We start from the raw sequence: 15,457 nt of genomic DNA, 5'->3' as shown, positions 1-15,457 counted from the left end.
AGTTTTACTGGAACACAGCCACGATCATCCGTTTACGTGTTGACTGCAGCTGTTGCATGCTGTAGGCGGGGAGTTGAGAAGTCATGACAAAAACTGTGTGACTTGTAGAGCCTAAAATACTATCTGACCCTTTACAAAAAAGTTTGCCGACGGTGGTCTAAAATATCTAACGTTTTTTAAGCTAAAAATTTTCAGCCCTTACATAATTTTGGAATCCTTGTTATCTCCAGCTTTTTAAAGTTGTCAGGAAGAGGGGCGCCTGGGTGGCTCAGTCGGTTAAGCCTCTGCCTCCGCTCGGGTCATGGTCCCAGACTCCTGGGATCGAGCCCCTCATCGGGCTCCCTGCTCGGCGGGAAGCCTGCTTCTCCCTCTCCCACTCCCCCTGCTTGTGTTCCCTCTCTCGCTGTATCTCTCTCTGTCAAATAAATAAATAAAATCTTTAAAAAAAATAAAAAACTAAAGTTGTCAGGAAGAGTCCATTGGGAAAAGAGCCAATGGTTGAGAATAAATAAAAATTCAATGTTGTTTGGTTTTCTACTACCACTTCCATTTCCACAGGTTATCTAAATGTATTTAACTTAAGCATAATGTGCGGAAATGTAAAATAAAAAACATTTCGGGTCATACTAAAAGAGGACATTGGCCGTTCTATGTAACCTATGTATTAGGTTGCATTTTCACAGGGCTCGATAACATTTAGAATTAAAATCTTTGTGAAGGCATAATTCACGTGTCGCCCGAGGTCTCCCTTATAAGCCACCAGTTTGACATGTTTATAGCCCAAAGTGAAGGCTGAATTTGCTTTGACTGAAATCAGATGAGAGCTTAGTTTGCATAGGTTTCTGTGTGTGTGCGCGTCCGTGAAGATTTCGATGCTTTTCTGGTAGGTTAATTACATTTTCTTTCTAATGCCTAGTTTCTTTGAACTGCTGTTCTATTTTCCATAGGCTTTTGGTTGTGAATGTGTGTTCCAGTATGATAAGGACAGACCCCCCCTCTCTCCCCATGTCCTTTCCATCCCCATCACCAGTGTAATTGCAGGATATTGTCAGACGCGTTGGACCCTGAGAGAGAACGTTCTCTCCGTGGCTGTCTTGGGCTTTGAGGGCTAAGGCAGGCTCAAAAGTGAAGAAGTCTGTTTTCAGTGGGAACGCTCTGCCTTTCTTACCCATCAGGCCTGGTAAATGAGGGCAGCAGAGGGATTGCGTTAAATGTGGCAAAATCCAATTACTGCTTGATTGATAGCCACATCCACACTGTAGCTGAGGGGCAGTCACGCTCGGCTGGTTACGGGCTGCCTGAAGGGCTCTGCTCTCCTGTGCTAGCCCCTGCAGTAGATGGTTGCTCTCGTTACTGAGGGCACTGGGCCGGCTTAGGGGTCCTCAGCCCCCAGGAGGGAAATCGGGTCAGGGCCCCTTGCGTGCATGATGCTGGCATGGGTGAGGTCATGCTGGGCTTGCTGGACACACACACACACACACACACACACAGAGCACACCGAGACAGCTACACGCAGTGTTTTTGGCAAGGCTGCTCTTCTCCATTTCCTGGATACTGGGAAATGAAACTAGTTTATGTTCCTAAGGAATCTAATTGGAGGCTCTGCCCTCCTAATTGTTATGACTTCTTAGGCCATTGTGAATCAAGCTTGAGGATCCAAATTCTCCAAGACGACGGGGGTTTTCAATCGAGAGACGCCCTTGGCGGACCCGTCCCACTCCTTTCCCAGTCACCTTTAGAAGCCCCCGGGAAGGCTCAGAGGCTCAGAAGCAGTAGTGTGGTTTTCTGGCGGCAAAGGCGCGTGGCAGGGTCCACTGCCCGTGCGCCCCTCCTTCGACCGGTCCCCGATGGCAGCCTCGAGGTTACAGACCTCTCAGTTCCTGAACTATGAAGTGGTGACGGTAGTTAGTATCTGCTTCGTAGAACTGTGGCAAGGGTGAAGTGATGAACGTGTTTCCTCACTGGGCCAGGCACAGAGAAAGTATTCAGTGAAGGTTAGCTGTTCCTGGGCCAGAACTGAATGGAAGACTCATCCCCATCTTCTCCTGCTGGTTCCCTTCATCCTCACAGGTGGGCAGACGGTAGTGCTTTGACTTCATTTGCATTGTCACTGGGGACAGGCAGTTTACCACTGATAAGTCTTGGAATTGTCTGCATGTGGCTTGGCTGTTTTTTTTTTTTAATTTTCTACAGATGGTACACCCCCTTATTAGCTTCAGGGAGCCAGCCCCCACCTTTCCCTCTCTCCTTTCCCCTCTCACAGTTGTGCAATAGTTATTCATACAGTTGTTTTTATTTAAGAAGAAACTGAGGCATAAAGAAATTCAGTAATTTTACCTAAATCCGTGGAACTCGTAAGGAATAGATAGATATTCAAGCCCAAGACTGTCTTAAAGCCTCCTAGGACCTCGAGATGCTTAACTATGAGTTTGTTTCTGTGACCTACAAGTCAGAAAAAAAGGCAAATGGGTATAGTATGTTCCTATAAAATACGTTTTAATTTCTTCCAGAAAACTGCTTCATTACAAACATGAGGCAAATAAAAGAAAAAATGGTCAGGTAAAAGCAGAAGAGGCAACAATAACTTACAAGAGAGGTGTTTTAAATGGGTGCTAACAGCGTTTAACTGTTGAAAATAAGCTTTCCCAGGACCTATAAATAGAAAAAAAATTCTCAGGTCCTGATAGAGTAATCTAAACATAAAGGTGCAACATGACATTCAAATGAGTAAACTATAACTTACATGAATTCATGTGAGACTGAGTCATCATTTCTTCTTTATATACGCATGGCATACTACGTATAAATAAGAGGTTGGAAAGTTCAGAAGAATTTAAAATAAAAATAGTTTTTAAATAAGATGTCAAATCAGTAATAAGACCTTTAAAACTTTGTAGTGAGACTAATAGCGTTTCTTTCATACAGTATGGGATTTTTTTGAGGTAAGATTTATAGATCTTAAGTGTACAGTTTGATAAGAAGGTCTAACAAACATATACTCTCATAGAACCACCCTAATAAAAATGTAGACCATTTCCATCACCCCAGCAAATTCTCTCTTGCCATTTGGCAGTCAATTTCCCCTTTTCCACTGCAGAAGAGATCATTGTTCTGATTTCTATCCCCATAAATTAGTTTTATCTGTTTTTAAATGTATATAAACGAATCACAGTAAATACCCTTTGTGCTGGTTCCTTTCATTCGATATGATGTCTTCCAGATTCATCCGTGTTGTTGTCTCAATGGCTGGTTCCTTTTATTGCTGAGTAGTATCCCATGGTGGGTATATAGTGCGGTTGCTTTTTCTCTGGCCTTCTTTTAATGGATATTTGGCTTGTTTCCAGTTGGGCATTTGGAATAAAATTGCTGCAAACATCACTGAACAAGTCTTTTTGTGTACGTATGTTTTCCTGTATCTTGGATAATACCCCTGAGTGGAATTGCTGGGTCAGAGGCCAAATGTTTGATTGACTTTAGACTTTCCCATTAGCATGTGTAAAAGTTCCAGTTATTCCACATCTTTGCCGACATTTGGTATTGTCTTTTTATTTTTAGTGATTTGAGTGGCTATGAACTAGTGTCTTACTGGGTTTAAATTTGTATCTCCCTCACGACTAATGCTGAGTACCTCCTCATGTGCTTATTAACACATCTCTTGTGTATCTTCTCTTACAAAGTGTCTATCGAAGTCCTTTTCCCTTTTTAAAAGTTGGATTGTTGGTCTTTTTGTTATTGATGTGTAGCCCTTTATTTTTTCTGTCTAAAAGGTTTTTTTCAGATATATATATTAGATCTATTTTCTCCCATTTAGTGTTTGTCCTTTTTTTGACAGCATCACTTGACGGGCAGAGGTTTTTAATTTCTTAAAGAACAGTTTGTCAGTTGTTTCTTTGGGTGTTTTTGGTGACTCTGGGAAATTTTAACTTACTTCAAGGTTGCAGAAATAATTCTCATCTGTTTTTTCTGGAAGCTTTACACTTTTAGATTTTAACTTGTAGGTCTGTGATCTATCTCGAGTTGATCATTTTGGTGTGAGGTAGGGGTCAACTTTTACTATTTTTCTAAATGACTATCCCACTGTTCCATCATCATTTATTGAAAATACTTTTCATTCTCCATTGAATTGTCTGAGTTCCTTTGTCCAAAATCAGTTGTGTATTTGTGGATATATTTCTAGACTCTTCTGGTTCGTTAATCTAGCAGTTTATTCTTATTAATGCCACTGTATTGGAATTTCATTGTCTTTATGCAACAGCTTATGGTCTTTCTCCAGGAGGAGGACCCTTTCTTATCAGTGGAAGCACAGATGACCCAGCATGCAGGTTCCTCACAGTGGGACACACTTCCACAAAATGTGAAACATCACTAATACTTGACATGGAATTTTGCAGGTGGAATGTGTTTTGCAGTTGGATGACTTTGGTTTATTCAGATATGAAAAATTTGGTGTAATACATTCCATTTCACTGCAATTTAGGTCAGAGAATAATGCTGAAAAGAAGTATGTATGAAGGCCTGAGTGAACACAGACTACAGAACAGCACAAAACTAGTATAGCAAAAAGGAAGATAGGCTAATTGAAATTCCAATTAATTTCACACAACTGAGTCCAACCAGTGTTTGAAATGACAGTGCTTTAGTATTGCTCCTTCTTGGTTGTCAATGGAGTATTTTTTCCCTGTAAAATACATCCTTTCCAAAAGGTACATATCTTTGGGCATCTTTTGGAAGGACAGAGATTAAGTTGTTTTTCCAAAGGAAACAATAATAGAAGAAATTCTGCATGAGTTCCTTTGCCGAAAATGAGGAAATTAAGAAAAGTAGTAATTACAAATCAAAAAAAGATCTTCCTTCTCTGTGCTTCCTCCCTTGTCCTATCCTAGGTTGGGGTTTGAGTTAGGAGGCTCTGGCCCTTCTATACAGAGCCCTGATTCTCTCACCTGGAGCGTCTAAAAAAGTTGGAGTATTGATTTTCATCTACTGGACCATCCATCACTACTGATGGAGAATCAAGACCTTTAGGAATTTCTAATTACTTCATCCAAAAACCCAGGATACACTCTTTTGTGTGGATAAGCTGTGCTCATTGTAGGCAAAATGAAATTAACTAAGAACCAGCTCCTGCACCTGCAACTCACCCTCAAGATAACGAAACACCAGGTACTATCTTTTTAAAGCCAGTCATTGACTCATATCACATATTCAAATTGGATATGTTCTTAACATTAAAAACAAATGCAAAAATTATGCCTACCTTTTGGAGGAAGATGATTAAAACTGCAAATGCTTCTTTAGCCTATAACATGTGCCAAATACCATCAAGGTATGGGGTGGGCAGTTTCTGTTGCTGCCCTCTGGGCTCCTATAGTGCTTTTCCACTAATCTGTTAGGTACTTTATGCCATTTATTCCTATTACAGAACATTTCTGTGATGTTAATTTAAAAGCCTTCTATATAATTTAGTACGCAAACCACTTGTGTAGGTTTGACTCAGACTTTATGATAAAAAACATTCATCATGTGCTATTCCATGTAGGAAGAATTTAAACTCTCCTCTTCATTAGAAGACCTGCCTGCAGTAGAATTAAAATAGCTTCTCCCTGAATGGGAGCACTGATTTGGCAAAGATCATGAGCAGTCAATTCAAGAGGAATGTAATCAAATACTTGAAATTTAAATTAGCTTGTAACCTGACTTTGAAAATAAAGCAAAAGAGAAGCCCAAGAAAGTTTCTTTAAGGTGAATTAATGTCCTTCAAATCACTTCAGTCTCAAAGTTAATAACATACATATGAAAGAAGTAATATGCACCGAAGCTTATCTTTTCCTGTGCTCGTTCTCCCTGATACACATGATTAGAAAACGCTCCCTACAGAGAGAGCACCCACATCCGCAGAAATGATTTTCAGATATCACTAGAGATTTACAAACTGCTCAGTCATGTTTGGAGGAGTAACTTTTCTCTTTATTGTGAACTTAAAGCATAAAGTGATAACCCAAGAAAGAACCTTCAGTAAGTAACACAGATTTTCTTGTTTATTTAGAAACTAGTCAAATGTTCTTATTTGCAGAGGATTCTTTCTCTTTGAATAACTTCTTTCTCATTCTTCAAGGACACATTATTTTTCCCCTTAAAATCACGAGCGGTAAGCGCTCCAGGAGAAGAACACTAGTTAAATGAAAAGGGTCCCATAATTATTGTCACTGCCTTTAACAGGATTCCATGAGAAAAATTGTTTCTTGGCTGTTAAAGAAACCATGGAAAAGAATGTCTACATATGAAAATAGGAACAGGAGAAATATAGGAAATCCAGATACAGAAACTAGTCACCAGGTATGAAAAACTTAACATGCAAGAAAGAAACTGGGAGGGGGGAGTGATTATTTTCAGTAGGAAAAAAAAAAAGTCTTGGTTTTCAGGTAATTACACATTTAATGGTATAGATGGAGCAGAGCTTACGTTGCTTCAAGGCAAATTTCTGTTAAACAATTCCCACTTGCACATTAATTTCTATTGTGGCACTTAAAAAAATTGATCCCTGGATATAATAAAATTGCCTTTAAGATATACACAGGTAAATGGAAATATCTTTCTGACAAAACCATCGAACCATTATCTATTAATGATTCTGAGCTAGGGTTCACAAGATTTTTTAAGGTGATTGTTTTGCTTCACCTTATTTTAAACTCGATTCCGACTGTAGTAGTAACAATCCATAAAGCTTCAGAAACCTGCCAAGGTCATAGTCAATCTTTTTTTGTTTGTTTTTTTTTTTTTTGGTATTTTTAATGACTGAAACCAAACAAATCTAAAACCGCAGCTTCTGGAAGAACCACTTGTTCTTGCCGGTCTTGTACCTCTCCTTGAACTTGAGCTTGGCCTCTCGTCGGGCCTTTCGTTTAAGAGCAGGGTCTCTGAAGACATCCTTGTTGACAACAGTCTTGTCCGAGGGGATATCCACAGAGTACCTTGTGGGCATGAGGTGATTGTAATTATAAACTTTCACAAAAGACTTGATCTTTGACCTCTTGGCAATTTTCTTCTTGCCCATGGCAGCTGTCACTTTGCGGGAATAGCGGTCGATTCCAGCACCAGAGCACGGCTGTAGGGATGGTCTGAGGTGCCATCATCAATGTTCTTCATGATGACTGCTTTGTGTCCAGAGTAGCATTTCATGAACTTGCCCATCTCGATACCAGCCACTCAAGCCTACAACAGAAAGGAAGAAAGGGCACTTCTGCTCGGTCATAGTCGATCTTGAAGCATGCTAATGTTCCTAACTTTATATCCAAAGAAATTATTTTCCATTTCCTTCATCACTTAAATTTCCTGGCTTCTTTCCAGATGTTTGAACCTGGCCATGTCTTCCAGGTGTGTAAGAATGCTTTTAGATAAAAGGAGAGAATTATCCAAATAAGTAAGGCAAGGAGTATCTGAGCTGCACTTAGCAATAAGGACTTACACTTTGCCAGCAGAAGCTGGCCCTAATGTCTAATCAGCAAATTGACAATCCAGGCTGAACTCTTGATTCCCACTCTAATGGTTTGACTTATGGCTGGGAATGATTAGCTCATCAAAATCATGTTTGCTGAGGCTGCCACTTACTAGCTGGTTACTTACGTGCTGGCTAGCAAAGCGAAGTTGCACCATGAAGACTGGCTGTAGGCTAGGTCTGTTGACCAAGACATAGGACAGTAAGAATCTCCAAGCCTGAGACATTAGAGGGGCTAGACTCACTAAAAACTTGCTATCCACAGGTTTTTCTTTTCTTTGGGTTGGAGTAGGAAAACCCACAAAGTTTTAATAAGCAATTTATGTTCAATGTTAGTAATAGCACAGTAGAAAAATTTAAAAATTCAGACAAGTCAACCATGCAGAGATAAAAACTATTCACGTTGTGGGATTTGCTCCTAGACTTTTTCTCTGTATATATTCAGACATATATGTATACATACACAAAGAGGTAATTTTAACAAAATGGAATCATAATATATGTTGATTTATGACTCTCAATATTTAGCTTACATTCTCATTTAATAAATTTATATAAATTTAATAAATATTCTAAAATATCACTTTTTAATAACTATAATGTTCCATTAATTTTATTTATACACCATAAGTTATGTAACCAGTTGGCTGTTGTTGAATGTGATTTCCTTTCTTTCTTTTTTGCTCTATAAGGGATACAGTGATGTGACAAATACCATGACTATATATTTTTTGCATATATCCTCAATTATTTCTAATTTATTTTATGCACATGATCCTTAGAATGATTTTCCCAAAGTGAATGGCCATGGGTAAAGGTATACACATTTGTAAAATTTTCAAGATGTTTTTTCCCATGTTGCCCCAGAAAAAAAAATCCATGCTTATTTAAGTTTCAGAATTTCTAGATGTTATTAACAAGCTCTTAACAGTATAACATTTCCCATCTAGGTTGTGCTCAGGGCATGATAATTATATATTTATATTATATACTTATTTTTCTAAGAGAGGGTCTGTTTTTCAAATACCATTAATATAATTTGGCCTGGATGTTTAATTTTGCAATCAGCGAAGTGTGAGGAAGTTTAGATAATGTTTACAAAATGCTAGATACTCTCTACATGCTTTCTGTATGTGTTAACTCATTTAACCCACATAATATCATCATCCTCATGTTATAGATGAGAAAATTCAAGCATGAAGAAGTAAATAATTTACCCAAGGTTGCCAGCTGGAAAGTAGCTAGATTGGGATAAAATATAATGGGATGATGTTGTTCTAGCAACATAATTTCTTCCAAAGAGAGGAGGATATAACTTCCAAAGTTTTGATATGACCCCTTTGAAGACACCTATCCTTTGGCTCCTACTAACTTGAAAAGTTTCAGAAAGACCTTAGATGAATTTCATAACAAATTCTGTTTTGTAGTTACATATTTGTTTGGATGAAAGTAATCGTTCAAAGTTAGTAATGTTAAAACATAATTATGAGCATTCATACCACGCATAGTTGAAGTTCTTCCATGAAGCTTTTGCTTAAAATAGCAGCATGCATTACTCATGCAAGATGATATGCCTTGATTTTGGACAATAATTGTAGAGATACACTCAAGCACTGGTGCTGATGCTATACAGAACTATTTATAATTATAGGAAATGTCATTTAACTGAAATCTGAAATGTTTAGGCATTCCACTTTAGGAGACAAAGCTACAATTTAGGATGTTAGTCCATTTATTGTAATTTAAAGGTTTATAGGAATTATCCATGGCCAGTAGGAAAAAAGTCCAATTCTGAGCCCTTTTGGTAGAACAGAGATTATTGATAAGGTAAACACTTTCACATCCTAGAAGATGCCTATCAATATCCATAAAACATGGTATGATTTGAGAACAGAAAGAAGGGAATAAGCTCAGGACTATTAATGCAAGCTAATTCATAGCTTATTATATTATTTTATATAAGATTATATATATTACATTTATGTTATATGTGCTACATTTGTATAATTTATCATTATATATATAACATATGGCATATATAAGATTATTACACCCACGGGGTGACTAATATTTTGAGTATAAGAACAAACGTGGGTTTTAGTGAGAAACAGAGCAAAATAGGAGTAGATTGAGTCTGGAGTCCCTGAGCAAGTCCTAGTTTGGGGCTCCCCTTTCTGAATTCTGTAACCCCCTCCAGGGAGCAAAACTCCCAGGAGCTTACTGTCTGCCTCACCTGTAAATTCTCCCAAGGGAGAGGCTATATTCTCCATGATCACATAATAGGGGCTCAATATATATTTCTGGAACTAATGAAGCAATGTCACCATAGTATTTTAGATTCTCAAATAACCCTCTCTTCTGTCTTAAACTTCCATTTCTTTTTTTTTTTTTTTTTTTAAAGATTTTATTTATTTATTTGAAGAGAGAGACACAGCGAGAGAGGGAACACAAGCAGGGGGAGTGGGAGAGGGAGAAGCAGGCTTCCCGCGGAGTAGGGAGCCCGATGCGGGGCTCGATCCCTGGACCCTGGGATCATGACCTGAGCCGAAGGCAGACGCTTAACGACTGAGCCACCCAGGTGCCCCTAAACTTCCATTTCTTAAAAGCTGCCAGTCAGAATGCCAAGGATTAATCTTATTGGTTAAGGTATAAACCACTGATGTCTTAATACACACAATGGTTTTGTTGTTGTTAAAGGAAGTTTCTTAGTGATGTTAATTTTTAATTGCCAGAATGCCCATTCATTCCACGCTCTCTGCTGCCCAGTGCCATTTGAACATATGGGTTCTGATACTAACATGTCCTTAGCCATGTATGAAATGTCCTTGTGCATTCTACCTCATCGGCTGAATAAACCCATGTTTGACTTGTAGATGTATGTAAATATAAATGAAGGAAAGGTAGGTTTGATTTCTGAAGAATATCCAAGTTCTTTTATTATGCAATGTTTGAAGTTGTGTGCAATGAGAGACTTTTAAAATTCCCTGTCATTGACTATTTGACTTTATAAATAGGAAACAATCATTTGGGTAAAACTGGGCTGCTCTAGAAAACAGGTGAATCAAAGAGATGCTTTCTTAAGAATATTGTGTTTGTGAGTTAGGACCCTAAGATGCAAAATAAAACCATCTTAATGAAGAATTTTCTTAATCTGATGTTCATTAGGCATGTAAGTGTGCTTTTTGCATCAAAATTTCAAAACTTTAGTTTCTCAGTTTGGGGGGGGGGAGTCCCTTTTGCACGACCATATCCCAGGTCTCTTCTTAACCCTGTCGACTTGCACAGAAGCACCTCTGTGGATTTTAATTCGAGCCATATTATGCTGAACGTTGAGGTTACCATTCTTCCAACAGGTTCGAGAGCTCACCTCCAGGGCAGGAGTCTGGTGTACTTCTGCAAAATTAGCATAAGTAGGGGTTGGAGTCCAGTTTTCTGTTTTCCTGTAGGAGGGCAAGGGACTGTCTCGTTAGTGTTAGGACTTGGGGAGGTGTGGGGGCTGGGCATAGGTCTGCTAAGGTTGTAGGCACTTGGTACTTTTGCACCCTGGGGTCAGGGTGCTAAATGTTGGAGAAGGATACAGAGGGTATGGGACATAGCAGATGAAAATTTTCTCTGTATCAACTTTTTTGATGGTTAGTCCCATACCTAAGAAATTCTTTGTTCTCTTCTTCCACCGAGTGACTTCTCACCTCTAGGCCTAAGAGGCCAGTTACATTCCTGGTTAAGGCCTGACGGGGCTAATCCCAGTGCAATATTGACCTATGATTAAGCCATTTCAAAGTCCAGAGTCCTAACCTCAGTGGTCCATTGGGTGGGCCGGGGTGGCAAACTCTAAGAGAGGCTGAGAGCATGTAGGGTCTCATAGGGTTATATAGGGGGGTATAGCAGGAACGTGGCCCAAGGAAAAGTGGGGGAGAGGGCCCCTGGGAAATGATCTGTCCAAGAACTGTGGTCAAGTACCATTGACTTGTACTGTCCAAACATGCGCTTCAGGGGCCTGCGAAGTCCCTCCATGAGGTTGTCTGGGCTGCGCTGGATCTTCAGTTTACAGATGGACACCGTGTGTGTGAGGGTGTCAGACATGCCTTACCATGCTCACAACTGCTGGCCATTCAGAGCAAGCCTCCATGACAGTCTCCCCTGAGCTAGCCGCCCCTCAAATTCGTAACTCCTTAGCTGTCTCATTGTTTCCTACCCTTCTGTCTCTCTTCACCAATACTATAAAATATGAATCATTAGAAGAAAAAAAGAAAACGATGATGGCCTAGGCAAGGCTTTGAGAAGATGCTACAAGATGCGCAATTGGATTGTAAACGGAGGTCCACCGAGAAGCCTCGCGTGGTCTGCTTATGAGGCCTGGCAAGATGATCATCCACACGCAATCATCTTTCTCCGTGCGTGGCTTCCCAGGTAGCCCTGAGAACGGACTCCCACAATGGTGGCCTGCGCTGATGTACAAAGGAACCTCCGAGGCCCTATTGACGCAGTGGGGTCGCTTCATGGTAAACAGGGCAGCATGCGAAGCATCTGAATGAAGAGGGGCCTGGGGGCTGCATGTGGCCTTTGGAGCAGATGGGGTAATTTCCAGCAGCCCCATTCCATCTTTCTCAGCCTGCCCATGTTACACCTGCATCGAGCACCTTGTATGCTGCATTCTAGGAAGGAAAGAAGGAAGGATGGAAGTATGGAAGGAAGGAAGGGGAAAAGGAAAAGGAAGAGGAAGGAAGGGGGGGAGAGAAAACGAATGAATGAACAGTCAGTGTTGGGTGTTATGAACAGAGAAGGAAGGAGCGCTATACTTCCTAACTACTCATACGCTTTTCCACCAGTTGTCCTATCCCTTGCAGCCAGAGGAGACTTTCACAGCCTGGGCATGCTTTTCTTTTCCTTGAAGTTGGAAGTAAGTGGTATGCTAAAGCCCCTCACATGGTCTGGCGGGAGCTGATTGTTAGCATCTCTGCCCAGTGATTTCATGTTGGTTGGTGGCTTGACATCCCACGATGGAAATGCTACTGGTCAGGGCCACACCATCCCAGGTTGGCTGTTCTGACACTTGGTAACCCATACTCTACATGGGTTGGAATCCATGGGACGTCCTGGACCGTGGCTTGACTGCTGGTCCTTGCTCCCTCCACTGGCAGAACTGGGGGAGTAGAGCTGGGCTGGGGCTCCCCGTCAGCCAAGTGGGAGAATCGTCGGCCATGGAGGTCCAGCTTTTGAGCAGCCCTCCCCATGCACAGATCCTGTTCCTTGGAGCAGAAACAGCCCTCCGGGATCCCTTTGAGCAAGTTGGAGTTTGACCAACAACTGAAACTGAGATACTTATGATCAGTCTAAAGTTATCTAAGAGCCATAGACTTAAACAGCATCATTTTTAGTAAATGAACCCTGTTTTCTGTTCCAAGAAAAGAAAACTTTAACAAAGCTCTACATGAAAATTCCTTTTTTTTTTTTTAAGATTTTATTTATTTGAGAGAGAGAGCACAAGCGAGGTGAGGGGCAGAGGGAGAGGGAGAAGCAGGCTCCCCACTGAGCAGGGAGCTCGATGTGGGACTCGATCCCAGGACCCTGGGATTATGACCTGGGCCGAAGGCAGAGGCTTAACTTAACCGACTGAGCCACCCAGGTGCCCCTCCACATGGAAATTCTTGACACATAGGCTTTCCTCTCCTCGTTCTCCAAGGTTAGAGAATCAGAACAGAACTTGAAGAAATCCATTCAGGGAGGTAAACGGTGTGTGTGGTGAGTGACTGATCTTCCTCGCCCAGTGTAGCAAATATGAGATGTACATGTTTTTGTTCTTTGTACAAGGAAGGGTAAGTGAAGGTTTTTGACTTGGAAGATAATGGAAGCCTATTACTCTAGAAAGAACTGAAAAGGAATCGGCAGTCAGAGTTTCAGAGGGTTTGAACCAAACTCTCTTCCTCCTTTGGTGCATGCTGTTTGCAGCTGTGTCTCCTTGTCCTTCCTTTGTCCTCGGGCCCCACCAGCCTCTGCAGGACCTTCACACACTCTTGGCCCTCACCCATACTCCCTCCAGAAACCTTCAGCCACAGACCAGTCAGTCCATCCCCACTTCACAGCAGTTTGCCGCATCGTGATTACTCATTTGTTAATGAGTCACTTAATGTTTATCTCCCTCATTAGGTTGGAAGCTCCATTAGGAACCAGAACACTCTGGCTCTCAATGTCCAGCAATGTCCTTGCACATAGTAGGTGCCAGAAACTGTTCACTGAGGGAATGAATGATTTTTCAGAATCAGGGATGAGTTGACAAAAGTTCAAAGACAGAACTGCTTATTCCTGAGGTCAAAAAAATACATAGGCTCACCTAGCAGAGTGGCAGTCAGAAAGATTACCAATTAACTGTTACTCAGTTTCAAACAAATATTGGTTCCAAACACGTTGAAAGATAAGACCAAAGAAAGGACAGTCGCTTCCGTCTCTTAGAAGGGGTCTGTTTAAAGCTTATACAAAACAGGCATGAGAGAAATTAATCAAACAGCTTTTTAAAGTGCCTTTTTTGAGCTAGCAGTCTGTTAAATAAAGGGGAAGGCAGAGCTGTTCGATGTTTCCTAGATAAACGCCTCGAAGTGTTACTAGTCTGTATCCTGGCAGCCTCTGGGGAGCTGTGCCTTAGGCCAAATCACTGAAGCCAATTCCTCTTGGAGTTTTAGCTCCTGATGATACTGATTGCACTTTGATAATTCGATGGTCGACGCTTCCAGGTAGTGCACCGAGCAATCGTTTTCTTTAGCAGACTCGTCTCCATCATATTTTCCCAGAGTTTGTGTCTCTGTATACATTTCCCCACACGTGTTCACTCTTGAGTTTATGGACCATGAGTTGCTGTGCTCTCCCTTGAAGTTTATGGGCCATGCCGTCCCTTTCACTAGCTCACTTCCCAAACAGGTGTGGGACACAAAGACGAGGATGAAAAATGATCCGTAGACAGGATTCCTTTTCCATGGCTACTGATTAATCCCTGGGGATATTTGGTTCCTTAAAGCAAATCATAATGCCTTTTGAGAATGTCAGCCTTCTATAAAGGTTTTCAAAGGAAAATCAGAGCAAAACAAAACTACAGAAATGAGAAGTTTGCATAGTATCATTGGATTAGAACTTGGTAAAAAATACCGATTTCTGGGAATTACTGAAGGAAAGTTAAACATGTGAACAGATTTGATTAATGTCACCCCGGGATTGTTAATTTTGTAAAACATACTGGGAAGAAAGAAACGACTTGAAGGGAGAACAAATACATAAATAGGCTGCAGGGACAAAAAGTTACATTTGACTAGCTGCCTTCTCTCCTCTCCCCTTCTCACATAAATGTGTCATTTTAAATTGAATCAAACTTCTCATTATCAACTGTCCCCAATTTATATCCCATAGAAAACACTTTTAAAATGCTTATCATCTAAGCTATATTGCAAATCATTAACGAAATACAATTATATGCCCATAATTTCCTGAAAATACCCTTTAAGATTGGTTCGTGTAGAGTTAAGTGAAATTGTAGCAATTACTTAGGCAAAAAGGAGGTGTAATAATTTTTGTTACTAGAGTGAACACCAATAATGATTCTCTGTGATGAATTGAGTCTGCCATTAGCTTGTCATTGTTAATTCTAAATGGTGTTTCCCACAAAACTCTACAGTGGAGAAGTGTTTAGATACTTTTTTTTAGAGTAGTGTGATGCTGGAAAAGAAGGTAGACAATATGATGTAGCAAAAAGCTTGCTGCTATTAATAATAGCTTGATTAGAACTCACTGTGTGCCCGGCCCCGTGCTAGGTGCTAATAGCTCATTGACAGTAGTCCTGCAAGGTGTCTCCCATTATTGCCTCGGGGACACAGAGAAATCCAGTCACTTGCCCAGTCACAAAGGTAGGAAATAGCTGATCCAGAACTTAAACCCAGCCAGACTGATGGTTCAGTCCATGTCTTGTACCTCTGCATCAGA

At 40.6% G+C, this 15,457-nt stretch overlaps 1 protein-coding gene across 7 annotated transcripts in view; it reads left to right on the top strand.

Moving 5' to 3' along the window:
- Window positions 1–15,457, top strand: part of FAM110B (family with sequence similarity 110 member B) — a 147,969-nt gene that overhangs the window by 64,619 nt on the left and 67,893 nt on the right. The gene's annotated exons all lie outside the window — the stretch shown is intronic.

This window comes from Mirounga angustirostris, unplaced genomic scaffold (genome assembly GCF_029215605.1).
Source record: "Mirounga angustirostris isolate CCGP_5_RB_7025 unplaced genomic scaffold, mMirAng1.0.hap1 SCAF_4, whole genome shotgun sequence".
Classification (NCBI taxonomy): domain Eukaryota; kingdom Metazoa; phylum Chordata; class Mammalia; order Carnivora; family Phocidae; genus Mirounga; species Mirounga angustirostris.
Note: the sequence above shows the minus strand (reverse complement) of the source record. Positions and strands in the feature narration are given on the sequence as shown.